Here is a 15,810-nt window from a genome sequence, read left to right on the forward strand (position 1 = left end):
TCGCAGAGACCCGCCCAGGGCGGCCCTGCCCGGGTGTCCCTCCGACGGGCAGGGCAGGCGCTCTGCACCTTCGCGGCACCCCCGACCCCGTGCAACTCGCAGGGGCTGACAGAAAGTCACCGTGTGTAGGAGGAAGCTACTCCGGAGTTCGAGCTATTTTCTCCTTGCAAATGGTATTCCCACAGTCACTCAATTCCAGTGAATCACTCCCAGCCTTTACCGCCACATCCAAGAAAAAATATCCAAATGTTGAACATCCCCCAAATTAGTTCTTCAGGTATCCCATAGGGATATATCTCATCCCTTGGGATGAGATGTTTCTGTTTAATTCAGCTTTCTTAAAAAACAGTTTCTGCTTCTTTAATCCTAAAAGACAGACTCTTAGACTCTCAAGACCACTGGGACCACTGGGATAGTGGAGGTCGTTAATGGGGTAAGTGCCTTTCCCGAGTGCAGCCCATGCAAACAACAGGTTTGGGAAGCAAGGATTTCAATCTCACTACTGCATGAGAGCCCACACCACCTCTGCCTGGCAAAAGGGGCTGGATAACAAGAGATGCTGTCAAATGGGAGTGAGGATAAACTGCACGTGACCAGGTTAATACAAAAACTGCCAGTCCCAAGAGGATACCTAGCCCCAATGGGCTAGGTAAAAACATCAATTAAATTTGCTCCATGCAACTGTTACCCAGATTAAGTGGTAATCGGGTGTTATCAAAGGCTATCTGGGAAAGAACCAGATTTTAAAGTGAAAAAGAAGGATGAAAGTTTGTGATAGGTGGAGAGAGACACTGGAGCAGGCAGTCCTGGTTTGGTGCTGGTATCTCTCTGCCTTGGCCTGATGGTGCTGGCTCTCTGTCTGGTGGCAGGGCAGGGTGTAACAAGCAGGGATCCCCACCCCAGGTGTGCAGGAGGTCTTGTGGCGCCTATGTTAGCACAGGGAGCAGCACAGTACATGTTACCATATCTGAAATGTGGTTGCACAGGAACCTGCAGGATGTGTGTGGGAGCAGGGGAACCCACACTTCCAGAAGAGGGCTGTCAGCTTGCAGCTCACACAGCCTGGGGAGTGGGCTGCCCAAAGCAATACATGTTTGAGACTAGGACTTTTTAGGATTAGTTTCAAAGCTCTTTACTAATATTTTGCAAGTATCTATGATTGGTGTTTACTCATACTGACCATCAGCCAGGTCAGCATGTCCTTGTTAAAAAGACAAAACCACTTTAACGCTGATTTGATTAAAACCATGAGTTGAGCAGTTTTCCCTGCACCACACTGTGATCATAAGTATGAAAAAGCCTGTCTTCCTAAACATGTCACAACACCCACAAGACAATTACTGCATGTACAAATAATTCTGAGCTAATTGTGTCTTTGTCAGCTTATACAAACGGCATATGAAATGGCAGAGGCATAAGTATCAGCACTGACATAGCTACAGAAAAGGTGTCTAAAACCTGAAGATTTGGGGATGAGGGGGTTAATTTAAAAAAAAAGAAGTGTATTTTCATTAAGAGATGGGCTAATTACCAGAAGCTGAAATAGGTACCAGCACCACAGATGACTGACAAGTAATCAGGCAATGTTTATGAGGCTCTAATCCCATTGGACACCTATCATTAACTTTCTCCTTGTAAAAAAGTTTTGGTCCTGATTCAATACTGAATACTACAATACAATGCTACACACACCCTTCAATTCTCAAAAATCAGTGATGTTCTAAGAAAACAGTGCCTTCTGGGGTCAGACTCATCAAATGACCAGCCTAGGTCCTTTGAAACAAAATATTAATCAGTCTAAAAATATAGGTTTCTGTAATCAAAGGTTAATTTCTAAGCACTGATATTAAACAAACTTAGTACTGTGCCAAAGCAGGTAGGTCTTGACACAAGTGTCTGCTTTTAACATCCTCTACTTTCTTTTAGAGTGTCACCTGTTCAGGGGCAGGGCAGGGGAATGGGGGAGCAGTCTGCCTTCTGTAAGACAGTAAATGGTTGTGGGGCAAGGTCAATATCTGCTCACATATGGGCCCACAGACTACCAACAAACACATACAACCAAGCACTTCTTTTCCTGCTGTGTGGCTTGTGCGAGTTTCAAAAACACACCCCAAATGCTTGCTAGGAACTCGCCTAGGCAAAGTAGGATGGTAAAGAAAAAAATATAGAGCTCTCTACAGCACAGCAGCCTACCTTTGTCACTCAGCCCTCCCACCCAACTCGGCTGTGGGCCAGCACACCCAGCCACACCATCCTCCCTGCCAGTACCACAGGGCAGCGTTAGTCCCCAGTTGTGGGAGAGCACATGCAGGCTGAAAACAAGACGTGTCCCTGCTCCATGTGCAGCACAGCTGTGCTTAATTCTAGCCTGAAATACAGCAATGGGAGGACCCACTGGAAACGACTCCTGAGGTTCCTTGTGTCACACCGTGTGCTCTGCATCCCATGGCAGTCAACAACCTGAAAGTTTTCCTGCATGGGTCATAGGACTAGGAAGGCAAATGATCCCACTCCTAACTCCTAGAAAGCTGTGCAAACTTTTTGACATGTAAGAGAGAAATTTCTTAGACTGGCTGGAAACATCACCTCACACAGACCCAAGTACATAGCTGTATGTAAATAATTTTACATCATTCAGGAAAAAAAAAGTCTCTTTGATAAGGAATATAGCAGTTTCCCTCCAAATTCAACATCTGATGCATCACAACTGAAATTACTTCCTTTGCCAAGGGGTAATTTTGCTTATCAAAACCAGCATAGGCTGGTGCTTTGTGAGACAGGAAATTCAACTGTTTAGGGAGCACTGTAAAGAATAAAGACATTAGACAGACATGTTACCATTCTGTCAAGTTTATGACATAATTCCCAGGAATATTCCACCATGACCAGAACCAAAAGGAAAGAAAAACAAAACCAATAAAACAAACAAACAAACAAAAATAACAAAAAAACCAACAAACAAAGCAAAACACACAAGCAAACAAAAAAAAAAAAACCACATGGGGGAAAAAGTCTAGAGAGGAAAGAAGGTCTTGGTCTAGGAAATTTGAATACAGCTTTCTGACGAAGGACTGAATATTGCTGCTGCACATTTTGTTACACTCTTTCTACAGGAGAACGAGGTAGAGAACACAGGGACAAACACAGGGACAAAAAAAAGCACCAAACTCATTTTGTTAATAAAGACATTAAAATGTTGCCAGAAATGTATCCATCACAGATGATGCTGCTGACAATGGGTAACTGTTTCATGAAAGGCATTAGGACACTCAAACTTGGAGCTTCATAAGCCCAAAAGCATCAACATGAGCAGAGAAGTTAGGAAATGCAAGTTCAAAGAGGGCCTACAAGTTCCAGCTAGGACTGAGTCATCTTACAGCCCTTCCATATTTACCAAACCCTCGGTTCATTGTGGGATGCACTGTGGGACCCTGGGAGGCCTATTATGTTCAGACATATGGTTTGGGACTTAGTAACCTTATGGTGCCTGCACATGAGACTTAGAAGATATTTTCTTTCAACAATTTCAGGGATGTTTCACTCATTCTTGGCAAAGTTCTGTAGTAGGTTTTTTTTCCTTTTTTTTTTTTCTCCTGGCAATCTAGTTGGTCCATACCTTATACATCGCGATTTTCCAGCTTGAACTACATAGTATATTTATATATAAGTACAAAGGACTGGTAGGAGTCTCTTGGCTGTGACTGAATTAAGCTGTCTGAACCATATCATAAAACTCCTATGTGAGGCTGTTTACAATAACCCTTTAAGACACTCCCACCTTCAAAATGGTGCAAAGAATCTGAAAGCGCATCAGTTCTGCCATCTTTTCAATGATCCAAAGGCAATGCAGTGCTTTCTGTAAGGAGAACAACAACTTTTGGTGGTTTTGCCTCTTAATACAAGCAGTACACACCCACTTCAGAGGGAAGGAGATGGAGTACTATCAAATGCTGGTTTTGCAAGACAGAAAGATTTGTTGTTCCATATGAGATGTGCCTTCCTACACTTTCCTTCTTCATAAGGAGACATCAGTGCATTTTTCTTAGACTTGTATCCTGTCCCAGCAAGAGGAACTTAGAAATTATTAGAACTGAGGAAAAATAAGAAAGCTATGGGCCAAAATATTTCTATTTGGATGTGTTGCTACAGTCATTTCCGGGAATGTTTGTATTACATCTCTATTCATTATGGGCCTCCCTCTGTGGTACATTACATGTCTCATGATGTACCATTTTTCTATTTCATGAACAAAACCACAAAGATTTTAGAAGAAGAAGCCAAACAAAGGGTTCTGGATTAAAAAAATAAAATTTAAAAAATTGAAAGCAGCAGAACTATTTCCATAAGGTATTGTCACAGCAATTCCAGGACTAAATAATTTGGCTTTGAAAATTTTGCCACAGTTGTTTTGGTAAGGTTTTTTCCTTCAGTTTTAGTCCAAGTTTTCCTCTTTGAAAGAAAGAATAAACAAATATCAAAAACCTCCAGCTACTTCAAAGTAGCCTTATGTCAAAGTTCAATTTAAAAGCCATTTGTATTTCAGGTCTTAAAATTCCAGCAGCAAATCTAGGATTAGTTTCCTATTTGGTGAAAGAAGCTTTGATTTTTCCTTTCCTTTCCTTTCCTTTCCTTTCCTTTCCTTTCCTTTCCTTTCCTTTCCTTTCCTTTCCTTTCCTTTCTTTTCCGTTCCTTTCCTTCCTTGAGCATTTTAAGCATTTTATTTCACAATTTGAATTTAAATAAAATGTTAAAAAATTCTGTATCCTTTTAATGACAGCAGAAGCCAAGTGATATTTTTCTAATTAAGTCTACTTTTACATCACCATGTTCATAGGGCTGCATATATTTTGTGAATGCTTCATGATAATATCTGTGTTGACTGCTTTTGGGCATTGTAAAGGGAAAAAGAATCCAAAAGAAATTTGACTAATATGTTGCTGGCAACTTAAAACCATTATCAAAAGCATATTGTTTCATTAACTAGAAAATGATCCATTAATTCTATGTACCTCCTAAAGAAAGAAAAAGTCTAGATTATCTTCATCTTTATAGATAAAAGTTATTGCCCTGTGACCTCAGAGTATGTGCCATTTTCTCATTAGTAGCCTCAGTATCATTATGAGTGGCTTGATCTACATGGCTAAAAAGCTGCAGGATCTAAGCATAGCTCGGATTGTATTTTAAGGGGCAGCTTTAAGTAGAGCCTGTTCTCCTGGCTGAGAACTCTCTTAGCATCCACTTGCATGAGGTCAGGCTGCTCCAGCCAAGCAAAGGCTCTGGTCCCACAATGACTTCAATAGGTCTGGTTGAAATGCACTCAATTGAGGTCATGTTCAAGTTCTAGGACGTTTTGGATAAGATGAGTTTATGTTCTGATAGGTTTGTCTGATGGGATCACAGACCAGATGAATTACAGGCAATTCTATCAAATAAAGATCTGGTTTTATTTTAAACTTCTTTCGGAACTTCAACTAATTCAAATCTTTAAAAGTTTTCAACCAACCTGAGATTTTAAGACATTTTTGCTGATTTTTTTTTTTTCAGTTTTACAGGAGAAAATCCTCACTAGGATCTGATTTTTCCCTTCTTCAACAACAAAAGCAATAAATAAAGTTCAGACTGTGTTGAAACATGTTTTACATTACATGTAAAATCTGTTGAAAAGAATAGTGAGTTTGAAAAGCCAAGCTCCTAAGTCTCAAGTGTTAGAAAACACAGGAATGAAGGCTGTGTATAGCTCCAGAACCACCATCCTGAATTCCCCTGCCTTGTCCCAAGTACACCTTCCACAACAGACAAAGCTGAGGCCTTCAGCCAACACTGCAAAACCACTTCAGTCCCAGAAGCAGTTTGCAATCATGCAAATTGTGGCATTTTAATGCATAGGCACAATGAGACATAGTGGGACTGTGGAAGCCAAATTAATTCTGGCATTTCACAGCTTATGTCTGACCTTGCAATTTTAAAATAGAGGTTTTTCATTTGATTTAAAAACCAGTGTTGGCTGGTGCAATCTCCAAAAACTGAGCAAAGAATGAACTTAAGATACATTGCCTCATCACATTGACATCTGTTGCAAGGATTTTCAGGGTTGGAAGCCTGAACTCTGCTAAACAGGGGGCTGTTAGTTGGACTAAGAGAAGTACTGATGGAAACATAAGACTTTCCAAGCACCATGGTTGTCTATGCTTCTCGGAAAGAAGTTGTGGCCTTCTTTCCTGGCATGGCCAGGTTTCCTTCCAGTGACAAACAGAGCAGGCTGAGGGTTGTGCCGGGGATGTTCATAGTAGACCTCCACAGTGTGGGCACTCCCTACACAGGGATGTGGACAAACTCTGGAAACCCCTGTCTAGAAACAACCTGCAGGAATCAAAACTGGGGAAAGACAAAGCTTTGTATGAGTGAGGTGTATCTTCTCAAGAAGCAGCAGGTGTTGCAGGATCACAGGGTGCTGGACAAAGGACGCTCCATTAGACCAAGCTTCTTCTGACCATTGCACCTCCATAAGCACAGTTTCTTCTGCTTTGACCACCACCCCCACAAACAATGCCACACCACATGCACACCAAAGCCTCATTTCACATCCTTTCTTCCTGTCTGGCTAGTTGTAGTCTCAGCTTCTTCTGTCCCATGTATGCCAGACACCTCACTCAAACAAGCTTGCTTTCACCCTTTGGCCTTCCCTCCCTTCTTCCTGCCTCTACGGTCTTACCTCCAAAGCACACTCTTGCATTTCCACAGAATTTTTCTCCTCAACACTTATCTCCACTAACTTCCTTCTACATTCAGTCTTTGTGAGTATTCCCTGAACCAATTTTCTTCTGGTCTCTGGCCACTGCTGCTGCCAGTTCCATTCTTCTGCCTCAGACTGATGTTAATGCAAAACATTCTAAAAAAATTCACAGTGGCTCTTGAATTGTTCAGCCCTGATGAACTCCCTCCCAGTTCTTTCTTCTTTTCGTAAGGAGAGGCAGCAAAATTTAGCCATGCTAAAGGGAGTTTCACCAAGTTTCAGTCAGACGGTTTTGTTGTGTTTCAGAACTTTCTCAGACATCACACCTGAGCTGTCCAGCCTGCAGCTAAAATGTCCTATTTTCCATTGGTGGTGTCACTCCCTGCACAGCCAGCCTGGATTTCCTTCCAAGCTTAGATTGACTTCCTCAGTTTTCAGTGAAGAATTCACAGACAGCTCTGTACAAGGTTTAGTGAGGGGAAAAAAAGTCACTTTGCTGACCCTAGATCTCCTCATGGGCCTGGCAGAATCATATCTTGCCCAGTCACTGGGTCACTCAACTCCCAGATGGAGCTGAACTAGGTTTCTTCTGAGGCAGCTTGCACGCACTGAGAGCAAGCTGTGTGTGCCTTCTCCCAAAGGCAAAGCCAGCCAATGGTGACCTCGTTGTCAGTAACACTAATTCCACTGTCACCACATCCTGCACTCTTAACCAAGAACCAGAACTTGGTTTGTAAACAGTAGTGTGGTATGCTGAGAAAAACGGATGCATGAAGAAGCATGCACAAGAAGCTCTTTCAGTGCTGCAGGCTGGACTACTGCGCCACAGTGAAGGAAAAGTGCGTGTCTATGTAAACATCAGCATTCACATGTTGAAACAAAGATAAGGTGTGAACATCAGCCATGAACCTGCAGGGGACACTGATGGCAGCTGTCTAGAGGCAAAAGAACAGTTCAAGTATCAGCCCATGAAGAGCATGTGTACTTCCCCTCACAACAGGACAGTCTTGTTTGTATGCTCTGCTAGGAGGTTTTCCACATAAGAGACCAAAATTCTCTGCCTATGGCAAATGCCCCAGTGGATGGCAAATGTCCCAGCAGAGTCATTCTATCGCGCAATGCAGCATGTTCAGTGAAAAGGTTCCCTCCAGTTTTCATCCCCCCCAAACACCTTGCCTTGTCTTATATTGTCGTGGTTTAGGAATAGTATTCCCCAATATAGTGTTCCCAATGAAGGGCTCCAAACCATGCACTGCTTGCTCGCTCTCTCCTCTCCCTCCCTGCAGAGGGCTGGAGAGGAGAACTGGAGACACAAAAGGTAAAGATCATGGGCTGAGATAAGAACAATTTACTGGAAACAGCAATGAGATAAGAAATGAGCAATAACAGCAGCAGTACTAATAACAGAGTGTACAAGACGAGAGTGATTCCCACATGAGAGCTCACCACGAAGAACACAATGCTACCCCCACAACTCACGTCCCTCTACATGACCAGGATGGACCCCTTCCCCACTACACTCCCTGAACATGATGTGAAGTGCTGTAGAATAACCTCAGCATCCTGGCCATGCCCTTCCTGGTTACTTCCAGGAAAAATTGACCCTTACCTAGCCAGAACCAGGACACATGTGCCTATGACTAATTTGGGAATTCACTGTAAAGAGAGTATCCACATGTAAAGCCAGCACAATTAGCATGCGTTTAATATTTCCAGAAATTTTATGAGACATCATTTAGCAGGTTAATTTCTGGCTCAAATAACCAGTGGATTGCTTCTGAGAAACAAGGTACCATTGCTTCCTTTTTAACATTCAGATCTACTGTTCTAAAGATTTTTGCTCATACATATTAAATCTCTTGTGCATGTCCTTTGCAGTTAAGAGAAATATAATAGTGGTCTTACTACAAAGTGAGCCAAGAGCTGAAGCATTACTTTTTCCATCTGACTTTCATTGATACTTCCATATTATGGGACTCTTCACCACACAACCTCCCCCTCCCCAATGGCTCCAGGAGGAGTCCACCCATTTCACTACCCCAAAACTTTGCTCAGACGAACACCTGATGACAATGCAGAGAGCAACCTACCACCTAAGCTTTAGCTTCAGCATATCATAGCCACAGAATAGATTTTAGATTCTAGATTTTTACATCAGAGAGATACTGTATTCAGGAAAACAGTTTTGCAAAGGGATGGAGCTCATCTGAAGTTTCCCTGAATGTGGGAAACTGGGAAGCTCTTCTCATGGTACAGTCTAAGAAGGATCAGCCACATCTGGTTTTACCCCAAGTAGATCAGTAGTCAACAATATATCCGTACTATGATTCCTCTTCAAAATTACCATCAGTCTTCAACACAAAGACAGCTTTATATTACAGCTGGTGATGGGGTCAGTGGCTCTGACCCAGGAAGAGGTGACCGGTCCAGGGAGATGGTCCCGAAAGGAATCGCCTTCCCGAGGCCCGGTATCTTCCCTCAGCTGCTGGCAGGAGGGCCCTTGCAGAGGCTGTCAGCTCTTTAGTGATTGTCAGCTCGTGATTCCAGCTCAGCTCTGCAGGGCAGCCTCTAGGCCAAGCCAGACCAGAGAGAGAGACGAGAGGCTCATGTGGCTGGTTCCGCATGGAAGGTAGCTTTATTGTTGGTCCCCTCCGGCAAAGGGGGGAGCCAGGGACGAGAACTCACTCTGCACAGGGGCCAGAGGGCTTGCTTTTATAGGGATACAGGGGATGGGTGAGGACCAATGGGTTACAGAGAATCTGGGATGGGTAAAGGCCAATGGGTTATGGAAGATCTGCATAGGGTCTCCTAAAGGATTGTGGGTCTGTCTTTTCTCGCCGTGACCAAAGAAGTGGTTGCCTTTCCAGGGAGTCCTGCTGGGCAATTACAAAATCTCTTACCTCAGCAGAGATCCCTCCAGGGCAGGGGCTGGGCATACCCCACAACTCCCCCTTCTGTATTTACTAAAAAGGCATTCCCAGCAGCCTTTCTGCAGCAATGTAGGAGGCAAGAGAACATAAGTAACACAGTGATAATTACAATGAATACCCACAAAGCTCCCTTAATCAAAGATGCAATCCATCCTGTTATTCCCCATCGTCCAAAAAGGTCATTGACCCAGGCTCTTATCTACTTTTAGGTCTTTTACTAGTTCTTGTAGTTTCTGGATGTTTGCCTGGATGGATGTTGAGTGCGAAGAAAGATTGAAGCAGCACATCCCTTCAAAGTCTTGGCAGCCATGTCCGTGGGCAAGCAGTAGGTAGTCTATTGCTGCTCGATTCTGTAGGGTTGCGTGTCTGGTAGTTTCCTCATCTCTTAAAAGATCGCTCAAGGCGGCAGATGTCGCATTAGCCTGTTTGCTTAGCCAACACCCTAGGTGATTGATATCCCCAAGGGCCTTGAGTGCAGCTAACCAAGGGGTGAACACGGAAGCTGCAACTTGTCCTGCCTTATTCCAATTGTAAATGTGGCTGTCACAACTTTTGTCAAACTCAGCAAAGGATCTCTTTTGCCATGTTAATGTGTCTGTTTGTCTCCAGTTATGTAATAATGTGATATTTGGGGTGAGGGTAGAAAGCTTGCCAAGGCTACAGGGACCTCCTTGGAGGCGTGAGGAGATCCCGGCCCATACTCTGTCACCACACACAAGAAACACTCCCCAGGGTAACACTTTTGGGTGGAGAGTGGACACAGAGAGTACGTGGCTGGTGTAATTGCACCAATCTTGACTATTATAGGCTTTGTTAAATGGTGATATGTCTTTTCTGTATGTGTTTTTTGCTTGGTCAATCCCTGGCCAGCATTGGCTTTGCAGTCTAAAATAAAATTTGACACAATATGTTGCTTTGGAGGACCCCAGCAGGTTTAATTCTTGGGGTTCATCTTGAGCATTTGGCAGAATCTTTGTCCACTCATCCCAAGTGTCTACCGGGTTGGGCGTCTTACCTGTGGTGCGGAGGAGCTCTGAGTTAGTGATGGGCCAATCATCTGCTACTAAAGGAATTCCTACCGGGCACGTAGAGAGTGGGTTGTCTACGCTGCCCATGGACAGGCACAGATTGTCTTGATTGAGTGTCTTTGCTAGGGTCACCCAAACATTATGGCTAGGCTGTGGGACAAGCCAGCTGAAGGCATGTGGTATGGTGAAGAACATCGAGGCAGCGGTGAGGACAGCACCAAAGTAGATAAATTTCATCTTTGGACAGGGATGGGGCTTCTGAGAGGGAATATAAGCGAGATTTGTTAGCTTTGTGGTGAGAAGGGAAGTTTTGGGGTTTAAGGAGGTTTGACAAGGGTTGAGGGAAGGGGATATTTTGGGGTAACAAGGGGTGATAACATATAAACTAAGGATCAGTTTTTCAGGCTGTGTCTGGCCTATGGCTTGACTTTTGCCATAGCTTCTTGTTCAGCTTTCTGTTTCGTCTGATGCCATGTGGTGGGACGATCTTTTTCCTGGTTGGTGGGCATCCGGCGATGTCTTTGTCTCCATGCAGAGCTGCTCTGGTTTTGGGGAGGTCCTGTATTTCACTCAGGAGAGTTCTTGTTGGTGTTTGTAGGAGCAGTGTTTGTAGGGCCTAAGTATGGTTTAATGCTTTTTCCTGGGAACCACTTCGGGCCAGATTGTAGCTGGACACAGGCGTAGCCTCTCCCCCAGGTAATCAATTGGAAAGGCCCAGAGACCTGGTGTGATTCAGGGTCCTTTACCAGCACTGGTGGTTTCTCTGTGAGCTTAGCTTGGGTTGAATTTGAGAAGTGGTGGAGTATTGGGGGGTCAGGCTCTGACGATGTGCCGTTTAGGAAGTTAATGACATAGAGAGCCTTACAGAGTCTTTCAACGGGAGACAAGATTTCTGTTTCTCTCCGTTGCTGATTGAGGACTCTTTTGAGGGTTTGGTGGGTCCTTTCTATGATGGATTGTCCTGTGGGGTTGCTAGGTATGCCTGTCTTGTGTTTTATTCCCCATTGGTTGAAGAAATCTTTTAACTTATGAGAGGTGTAGGCAGGCCCATTATCCGTTTTGATTTCTTCAGGGACTCCCAAGGTGGCAAAGGCAAGAAGAAAATGCTTGATGATGTGGATGGCATCTTCTCCTGCATGGGCTGATGCAAACACTGCCCCAGAAAATGTGTCAGCTGACACGTGCAGCTTTATATCTATACTTATGTCATTTTTCTGCAGGGTATAAGTTTAGTTTGGTTTAGAACAGAGATTTTTCAACATTTCATCACATGGATCATCTTTCAATATGGATTGGCTGTTATCTCCCAGGCCTTTGAAGCAGCTAAAGCAACTGCTTAATTAAAGGTAACAGCTAACAGTGGTAGCTTTTTGCATGGATACTTTCCCTTTTACCACACTAAAGCCTGGTAACAAGCACACGCTGTGTGTGGTACAAGCCTGGGCACTAGGCCATGGCCTGACCTTCCTCTCTGAAGGTCTCAGTAGTCTGTGTAGTTCTCCCTGTGATGGCTTCACACATCATTCCTTGCCCAACCAGGCATATTTAGGCTGATGGCCAGAATTCAACTTGGTAAGGCAAGTGCCTAGTCTACACTGACCTTACTCAAATGCTGGTAAATGTCCTGGATCAACAAACACCATTATCTTTAAGACTTAATTTTTCTAGAAGCTTTCAACCATTAACAAGGCTAAACAGAATACAGAGTTGCATTTCCTAAAACAGACGCTTTTGTGACTTTTGTCTTTTTGCTGATCCTTTCATTGACAGGGATCAAGTTAAAGACTCTGAGGAACTTAAAGCATTTCTAAATCCATTTCTTGGCACTTATGAACTCTAGTGACCGGGTTCAAAATGGTAGTAATAAATTAATGAATAATTCAAAACCACTTATGGAAGTCACCCTCAGCAATTTCCCTTCACATCCCATGTACTGAACAGTGAAGACAGCTACAATGGTTGGCTTTATCAAGACATTAAAGCTGTTACAAGGGTTTAAAAGATAAGAATAGCAGCACACACAATTTCAAGTAGAAGTTACATTATACATGGTGATATCAAGCCAATGTTCTCATGAAAGCACTCATTTAGTGAGTTTAATGAGAGCAATTTGTCAACAATTTCACACACCATTTGCCTAGAATTCTCCAATGCAGGATTTCACTGCACGCTCCTCCTCCCCAAATAAAGTGCATGTTGTATACAGTTTTGCCTATCATTAATCATCTTTTCAGCACTGCAAGTTCAATGCTGCTGTCCCAGTAGGAGTCCAAGGGAGCAACATAGCCAAAAGAGGGAAAAGTCATGGGAAAAGAAGAATATAAATGTTCACTTCACCAAAACAAAAGTAAAAAACAAAATACAAGAGCAAAACCCCCAAACCCTAGTAGGACTATCCTTGCCTGCCCACAGTAGCTCCTTCTAACAGCAACTTCTGGAGTTCTACTTTTTCCTTGAGCTGAGTGTACAACTATCAAATCCAAATTGTGCTTCTTTCAGCTTAAAAGGTGGCTAAGACTACCAGTCAGTTTAGAATAAGAAAAATACAAAAGCTAAAAAAAAGTCAAACTACTTCCCCCTCTGTCATCAGGTCCTGGAATTGTTGCATTTTGTTTTTCAACTATGTCCAATTCAAAGATAATGCTTTCTAAAAAAAAAAAACCAAAAACCCAACAATTCATGTATTGATTTAATAAATAACTAACTTAAGTCAGTTGATTGTCAACATTTTTCTCCTAACCAAGATGACTGAAGGAAAAGCAGATGGAAAGTAATTAAGAAAACCAGGAGTGAGGTTAGCTGGAAGTAACTGATACTGTTGTAAATCTGGGACTCATAAATGATTCTCGTCCATGAAGGAAAAGAGGCAGATGTTTCTGCTATTTCAGCAAGGAGCTAGGGAGAGCAAGTAAAAATGAGAATAAAAATCAATAGAAGAACAATGAACCTGTAAATATGCAATCCAACTGGTATTACACACTTCCTTCTTTTCTCTGACACTCCTAGTAAGTTTGAAGGCTTTGAGAAGTGGAGAAGGAATACCCTGACATGATCTTATTAAAAAAATTCAAGACACCAACAACTATAGCTTACTTCATCTTTTATGGACTTGTGCAGTAGGAATATGGACAAAAGAAAGCACTAAGTTTACTTTTAAATATCTGAACTTTTAAAGATGTGTAGGAAGAATTGCCAGTTCTGCACTATGTTGTATGTTATGCTTAAAAGATATTGAAAACCTGAAATGAAGTAAAAGAAAAAGGGAAATAGGTGGAGCTATAAGTTTCTATTGAAAGGATCGCTCCCTTTTGCAGGAAAGGCATTTTAGGAAGGTTGTGAGAAGAAGGTGGAGGACAGGGGGAACTGTACCAAGCATGTCTGAAGGGGCAAGGCATGGCTCAAGCTATGAAACATTTCCATGGAGACAAAGTGCTGCTGTCATCTGCATTGGCAGCATTTTCAACCCAGCAGTGCTCTGTTTCACTAACTGTGCTCTTCTGCCAGAGGCATCTGAAAGGAGAAGGTTATTTTCTGAAGTGCAGCAAATTAAGAGTTTACTATTTTGGCCTTCAGCAATTATCAATAAAAGGTTAAACAAAATATTGTCTTGCATAGGCATAAGTATAACTGCATGTTATATAGCAACCAGAAAACCACTCCTTTTAGATTTGTTCTAAGTCTGTTTAAAGATATGTGTGTTCCTCTGAATACTTACCCATCCACTTATCTTTCAACATTTAAAAAAATACTTCAAAAATTGCCCCAGATGTATGATACTGCATCTGAAAGAATTAAGATGTTCCATCTCAGCTGCTGTTGAGATGCTACAGGCTTTTGAGAGATTCTCCTTCATGGGGGAAAAAGATAAATCCATACAGAAAGATCAGGGATATATATTTTTTTTAAATTAACATTCTAAACATTCTATTTTTTTTCCTTCTTGGAAGCTGTTGAAGGGTTGTCAACGGTTGTCAAGGAAAAAAAAAAGAATAGCCTGCTTCCCTGACCCCAGTTTTCCAGGTATGAACCTATTCAGATTAGTCAAAAAGAAGCTATTGCAGAAAATAAACAAATGTTGAGGGGTTTCCCTATCTCTATTTAGATTTAATCTCTTTTCTGGCTGCAGTAATACATGGTATGCTACCATCACTAGGCTCAAATTTAGGAAAGTAATTACTTAGAAACTTCAGATCTGAGCTTTGAAAATGCACCTCTGGCCATAGTTTACAGTGTGGTTACAGTCAGAAAAGTCCTGTAAAAATGACATGAAGATGACGCAATATTGTCAGCCACAGAAAATTCTATTTGTTCAATTAGCAAGGTCAAAGGATTTTTGTTTTTCTTTTAGTCCCATGCCACAAAATTTGATGTGGCTGAAGAGCTGCAGAGTGCATTTCTGTGTCATAGAAACATTTAAGTTGGAAAAGACTTCTAAGATCATCGAGTCCAGCTGTTAACCCAGCACTTTGAAGTCCACCACTAAACCACATTCCCAAGCACCACATCTACATGCCTCTTAAATATCTCCAGGGATGATGACTCCACTAGGCAGCCTGTTCAGATGCTGGACAACTCTTTCTGTGAAGAAGTTTTTCTACTCTCCAATCCAAATCTCTCCTGGCACAACTCGAGGCCATTTCATCTTGTCCTGTCACTTGTTACCTGACAGAAGAGACCAATGCTTGCCCCACTCCACCATACTTTCAGGGAGTTGTAGAGAGTGATAAGGTCCCCCCTGAACCTCCTTTTCTCCAGGCTAAACATTCCCAGCTTCCTCAGCCGCTCCTCACTGGACAGGTGTGCCAAACCCTTCACCAGCTCTGTTGCCCTCCTCTGGACATGCTCCAGCACCTCAGTGACCTTCCTGAATTGAGGGGCCCAGAACTGGACACAGGACTAAAGGTGTGCCGTCACCAGTGCCAAATACAGGGGGATGGTCACTGCCCTGGTCCTGCTGGCCACACTATTGCTGTTCCAGGGCAGGATGTCATTGGCCTTCTTGGCCACCTGGGCACACACACTGGGTCATGTTCAGCCAAGTGTTGACCAGCACCCTCAGATCCTGTTCCAATGGGCAGCTTTCCAGCTACCCAAGTGCAGGACCCAGCACTTCGCCTTG

The 15,810-nt window shown here is 42.9% G+C and overlaps 1 protein-coding gene across 1 annotated transcript in view; it reads right to left on the reverse strand.

Annotated features, from left to right (window-relative positions):
- FBXL7 (F-box and leucine rich repeat protein 7) overlaps positions 1–15,810 on the reverse strand; it is a 289,554-nt gene that overhangs the window by 179,324 nt on the left and 94,420 nt on the right. The gene's annotated exons all lie outside the window — the stretch shown is intronic.

This window comes from Corvus hawaiiensis, chromosome 1 (genome assembly GCF_020740725.1).
Source record: "Corvus hawaiiensis isolate bCorHaw1 chromosome 1, bCorHaw1.pri.cur, whole genome shotgun sequence".
NCBI lineage: Eukaryota > Metazoa > Chordata > Aves > Passeriformes > Corvidae > Corvus > Corvus hawaiiensis.